This window comes from Bombina bombina, chromosome 2 (genome assembly GCF_027579735.1).
Source record: "Bombina bombina isolate aBomBom1 chromosome 2, aBomBom1.pri, whole genome shotgun sequence".
Lineage (NCBI taxonomy): Eukaryota > Metazoa > Chordata > Amphibia > Anura > Bombinatoridae > Bombina > Bombina bombina.
In genome coordinates this window covers 1,186,594,770-1,186,600,769 of record NC_069500.1, presented here as the reverse complement: position 1 = coordinate 1,186,600,769, position 6,000 = coordinate 1,186,594,770, and the positions used below count along the sequence as shown (strand labels likewise).

At 40.6% G+C, this 6,000-nt stretch overlaps 1 protein-coding gene across 1 annotated transcript in view; it reads left to right on the top strand.

Moving 5' to 3' along the window:
• The first annotated feature begins 5,855 nt into the window (after window positions 1–5,855).
• Window positions 5,856–6,000, top strand: part of LRP2BP (LRP2 binding protein) — a 78,645-nt gene continuing 78,500 nt past the window's right edge. The window contains exon 1 of the mRNA XM_053700849.1: window positions 5,856–5,950. The gene's annotated coding sequence lies outside the window, so the exon portion shown is untranslated. The remainder of the gene's footprint in view (window positions 5,951–6,000) is intronic.

Here is a 6,000-nt window from a genome sequence, read left to right as displayed (position 1 = left end):
CTGTGTACTGTCTGGCTGAGTTATAAGACCTTTTGGTCTTCTTCCGTTGTCTCCGGATGAGTTAGGTCTCCTTATAGGGATCTGGGTTCCCGGGAGATGGTTGATCCCTGTGGGGACATTGGGTTTAGGTTGGGTTTCCCCAGAGCTGGGAAGGCTTCGCGCCTTTTCTCCCTGTATTCTTCTGTTTGTATGGAGGTGATGTGGAGACTTGCCCTGCTTGAGGGATTTTGACCTTGAGGTATCCCTTGCTTGTTGTCCTGAGGCTGTTTGAGAAGTCTAGGGGCTCTAGGGTCGTATACGACTTTTCTCGCCTTGCTCCTTGGAGCGTAGGACTTTAGCAGGACTTTGGTCGGGACTTACAAGTTCTTCTCGCTATCCGGATTGATCTGAATATTGCATCCATATCCCTTGTGTCTGTTTTTTTGTCAGATGGGGTGTTCAGTTCTCGGGTACTGTTTGCCTGAACAATTGGGTGTCCGGACCCGTTTCCTCCTTGAGGCTTTCGGTTGCTGAGGCTTCGCTCTGAGTTTTTCCTTGTGGGCCCTGTTATGAGTTATTACTGGAATCTTGGGCCTTGGGGCTGGTTTGGGTGTTCCACGGTAGTGGGAACTTGGGCTATGTCCTTTGCTCAATCTACCTGACCTGGTCATGGTTGTCAAGGTTTTTCTGAGTGTTTATTACTCATTGGGCTTGATGCGCCTTAGGGTTGCATTCCCTAGGTCAGCTTGCTGGGGTAACCCTTGGATTCTCTGCTCTGCAGGCAATTGGGTTGGCAGTGTCTCTGCTGCATCCATTACACAGGGGATCTGTGTTGGCAAGCTACTTTTAGGGGGGTCCTTTTCCAGGATGTCTGTGTAGGTGGCTTCGTGCCTTGAGGACAGAGGTTGCCCTTCCGGCTACATCCATTTTCTTAAGGGGTTATTCTACTTCTTATGGAGGTGTAGTCCCTTTCTTGGGGCTTCTCCAGGAGGTTGGAACTGTGGATTGTTATGTTCCATCTGGAGTCTTGCTGGCTCCAAGTGAGACTTTGTTGGGCCCTTTTGTTAGATCCTTTGGGTCTATGGCCTTGTCGTCTGTTTTAGGAGTCGGGTTGAACCTGTGCTCTATGGGGATGGGTGGCCATCCTTCCACTCGTTCTTTAGCTGGTTCGGGGTTCTTCTGTTCCCCTGTGTTGGATCCGCTGATGCTGAGTTGGTCCGGCTGGGTGTGGGTTCCGAGAGTTGTTGTCCTTTTCAGGATCTAGGTAGCATAGTTGAGAGCTATCCTGTTAGCTCAGCCTGCTAGGATATAGATTTAGCTTCCAACTAGCTCCCTAGGTTTACAGGCGGAGGGATTACACTTCCTTCGGGCTCTGGGTGTATCCTCTCCATCTCGGGGGCCTCAATTGACGTTCTGTGTTCCCCTTTTGGAGACCTGTGTGTAGGTCTGGCGGCTTAGGTTGCCTAGAGCGTGCCCTCTGTAAATGGAGGTTGCGTTTGCAGTCTGGTTTCGTGATTGGCTGCTTCTACTTCCTAGCAAGTATCCTCTGTGTCGTCATGATGCAGACTCTTTGTCCTCGACTCAGGGTTTTTCGTCTGGGTCTGTTACACATTTTTTAGTGGTTGTATACTTTTGTATTCTAGGTTTAGACGCTCTGAGGACTCTGTCTTCAGTTGTCTTTCAGTGCTTGCAGGATGTTGGAGAAAATACTTTTTTCTGTATCTATGCTCGGTCTTATCCCGGGTTCAGCTTGGTCTAGGAGTAGCCTCCTTTCTCTGTTTGGGCCCATTTGGGTCTTTGTGAGCTGGGTTCACTATTGGTTTCATCTATGTATTGGGGTGACCTTTCAGTTTCCTTCGGTTCTCCTTTGCCTTGTTCCCTTGGTAGTTTAGGCTGGTGTCCCCTTCATTACTGTAGGGTGTGTGGTAAGGGACCGACTGTTGGGCGACGGTGTCTCCTGAAGGACTGTTGGCTCAGTTGAGTCCGATTTGCGGTCTCTAGCTTGGCTTCTGGACTATCTGCGGGTTAGTGTCCTTGGGGCCTTTCCTTTTAAGGTTTTTCTCGGCTTCGGACGAAGCGTTTTTTTTTTGTTGGGTAGAGGTTCAGGCCTGGTGCCCTCAGTATGGGCCGCCTATTGTACCCTCCCGTCTTGGCATTCAGTGTCCTCTATAGCTTGGGTATTGTTTTCCCAAAAGTAATGAATGCAGCTGTGGACTCTTTCCATTTAAGAAGAAAAACATAAATTATGCTTACCTGATAATTTTATTTTCTTCTGATGGAAAGAGTCCACAGCTCCCCACAAGTGAATTTTTTGTGGGGCGTCCTTATTTATTCTTCTGGCACCTTTCACCTGATATTTCTTCTACTGGTCCTTGTTCCTCGGCTGAATGACTGGGGGATGAGGGGAGTGGGAGGAGTATTTAAGCCTTTGGCTGGGGTGTCTTTGCCTCCTCCTGGTGGCCAGGTTCTTATTTCCCAAAAATAATGAATGCAGCTGTGGACTCTTTCCATCAGAAGAAAAGAAAATGATCAGGTAAGCATAATTTATGTTTTCCAGGATGGCCAGGAAATGTAAATATCTATTATCTATGTGTTAATTGTCTCATACTGAGTTAAATATACAAAACAATGCAACAAAAGAGAAGCACCTAAGAGGGAAGTTATGCTTCTGAAAATAATGGTACTTTCCATTAATGGACCAAAACTCTATAGTGCCATCTTCTGGCATTCTGTATTAATCAACAGAGTGGCAGTCCCTTAGTAGAAAAGTACCGATATGGTTAAACAGACAGGAAACCTCAAATCTTTATTTCATGATTTGGATAGAAGATACCATTTTAAATAACTTTCCAATGTGCTTCTATTATTAAATTTGCTTCATTCTCTTGTTATCATTTGCTGAAGGAACAGCATTGCACTACTGGCAGCTAGATAAACAGATCTAGTTAGCCAATCACAAGAGACAAATGTGTGCAGGCACCAATTAGCAGCTAGCTCCCACTAGTGTAGGATATATGTGTATTATTTTTCAACAAGGGATACCAAGAGAACGAAGAAGCACATTTCAAAATAGAAGTGAATTTAAAAGTGTCTTAAAATGACATGCTCTATCTTAAATGGATACTAAACCCAACATTTTTCTTTTGTGGTTCAGATAGAGCATGCAATTTTAAGCAACTTGCTAATTTACTCCTATTATCAATTTTTCTTCGTTCTCTTGCTATCTTTATTTGAAAAAGAAAGCATCTAAGCTAAGGAGCCAGCCATTTTCTGGTTCAGACCATGGACAGCACTTGTTTATTGGTGGGTGAATTTATCCACCAATCAGCAAGAACAACCCAGGTTGTTCACCAAAAATGGGCCTGTATCTAAACTTACATTCTTGCTTTTCAAATAAAGATACCAGGAGACTGAAGAAAATTGCATAATAGGAGTAAATTAGAAAGTTGCTTAAAATGGCATGCTCTATCTGAATAATGAAAGAAATAATTTGGGTTCAGTGTCCCTTTAATCATTTCCTATCCCTTTAATGTGCTAACTGCATAACAAAAATAATAGTACCAATTCAAACAAACCTACATGTCTAATGTGAACATGCTAAACTTCATTTGGAATAACCATATTCCCAAGGTTTATCATATGTAAACATATATTAAACAAGCAAAATGTAAACAATAGATTATAATGAGAGTATAATGTAATTTTGACCAGCCAGTCTTGCCATTTGAGACCAGCCCTCAATAAAAAATAAAGTTTTGAGTAATCCTAGTGTAATGGGTTTAGTTCAATTCATGTATGATGTGGCAGTAAAAATGTAATTTTCAATTTGAGTGTATTTAGTTTTGATTAGAATAATTCTGCATTAAATTCATATTAGAAAAAAATGCTTCTTGTGAAAGTTGTTATGGCAACGATGGCTAATACTGTGCACAAGAAGGGTATATGTATAATACGCCATGCACACTCGTTCAAGCCTGCACATGCTTAAAGAGCTGATGGTGGAATGTATTTCACCATCAATTTGTGTAAATGGGGATTTTTTTTGTATGGGTGGAAAAATGATTACCTTATGTTCTTGGCTAAACTCTAATCTACCCTGTGATAGTTTGGATATGCTTGTTGCAGCAGCTATTCTTATTTCGAAAATATGGACTAATATTGAAGGGACATAATATCCCAAATTTTTATTTTATGATATAAATAGAGAATACAAATTTAAACAATGTTCCAATTTACTTCTGTTCTCTAATTTGCTTAATTATCTTAGTATCCTTTGTTGAGGAGCAGCAATGCACCACTGGGTACTAGCTGATGTACTGTGTGAGCCAATAACATGAGGGATATATGTGCATCCACCAACCAGCAGCTTCTGAGTCTACCTAGGTATGCTTTTCAACAAAGGATATCAAGGGAACAAAACTAATTAGATAACAGAAGTAAATTGGAAAGTTGTTCAAACTCACATGCACTATCTGAATTGTGAAAGAAAAAAATTCCTTTAAAAGGACATTAAATACTAAATAAATGCTAGATAGAATGATGCAGTCAAAGAAAAGATTAGTTTGAGAATAACATGTAGATGCATTTTAAAGTTTAATTAGCTGTTTAAATATTGACAAAATAAGTATTTAGTGTCTATAAAGCAATGGGAACGTCCATGTTGTAACTTAGGTTACCTTCTCTACTGTGGCCATTTAGGGACAGTTATAAATAGGTCAATAGAGTGTGCAGCCAATGGCTGTGTGGAATATACCAGTGTTCTGCACTTCTATTGCTAACAAGAACTGAAAATCTCACAATTTCACAATGGAATTACAGGAAAAAGGGGCAAATTAAATAATGAAAATATATTGCAGAATGTTTTAATATATAAGAATGTATCATTGTATATTACCATCTCTAAGTGTTTAATGTCCCTTTAACGTATCAAGGAGGGTTATGACAGGAGATTTTAAAACCTCATACCACAACATGGGATCCTTTCAAAAGGTAATTCAAGCAGAGTATGAACAAAACAGCAACAATAAATATAAACGCCAGGGCCACAAATGCTAAATAGGCAGATATTGCGTATGACCAGGAGACTTGGCCTTCGATGAGATAGCATTGCTAGGCATTTTATGAAGGATTTCAATGTGACCAAATAACCCAACAACCATTATCATAACATTAAATGGATACTAACCCCCTTTTTTGTTTCATATTTCAGATAGAGCATGCAATTTTAAGCAACTTTCTAATATATCAATTTTTCTAATTTTCCTGGTATCTTTATGAAAACAGGAATGTAAGCTTAAGAGCTGGCCCACCTTTGGTTCAGCCCCTGGTGTAGCGCTTGTTGATTGGTAGCTAAATGCAGCCACCAATCAGGAAGCACTATTCAGAGTGATGAACCAAAAATGGGCTGGCTCCTATGCTTACATTCCTGCTTTTTCAAATAACGATACCAAGAGAACAAAAAAAAATTATAATAGGAGTAAATTAGAAAGTTGCTTAAAATTGCATGATCTATCTGAATCATGCAAGAAAAAACACAGGTTCAGTATTCCTTTAGGAAAAAGTAAATGTAACCATGTAAACACATGCACATAAGAAATACACTTTAACCAGTGTACAAATTAGAAAATTATTCTTGTGTCATCTGAAATATTCTTCCTAAAAGGCGCTCTTTTTCCCCCCTGAATTTTAAAGTATCACCTTGTTATAAAAAGGATAAACAGTAATACTGATTGCTGTACATAATCAGAGCACGGCCCATTCCATTTCCGCCGTGATCACTTATAAATAGCGTAAAGAAAACGAACCACGCCGCCGCTCCCAGCGTGATGACATCATACGCAAGCAACACTATAGCGGGTTACTTGCTTGCTTGAGGTGTTGCCAGGCAACTGTCGCTCTGGTAACTGCAGCAAACCGAGGGGTCAATACTGGTTCAGGAAAAATAAGCCAGCGTCGCATATAATGTAAACGGGTATAACTCACAGTGGCATTTTATTCTTACTTTAATATTGCAGTCAGTAT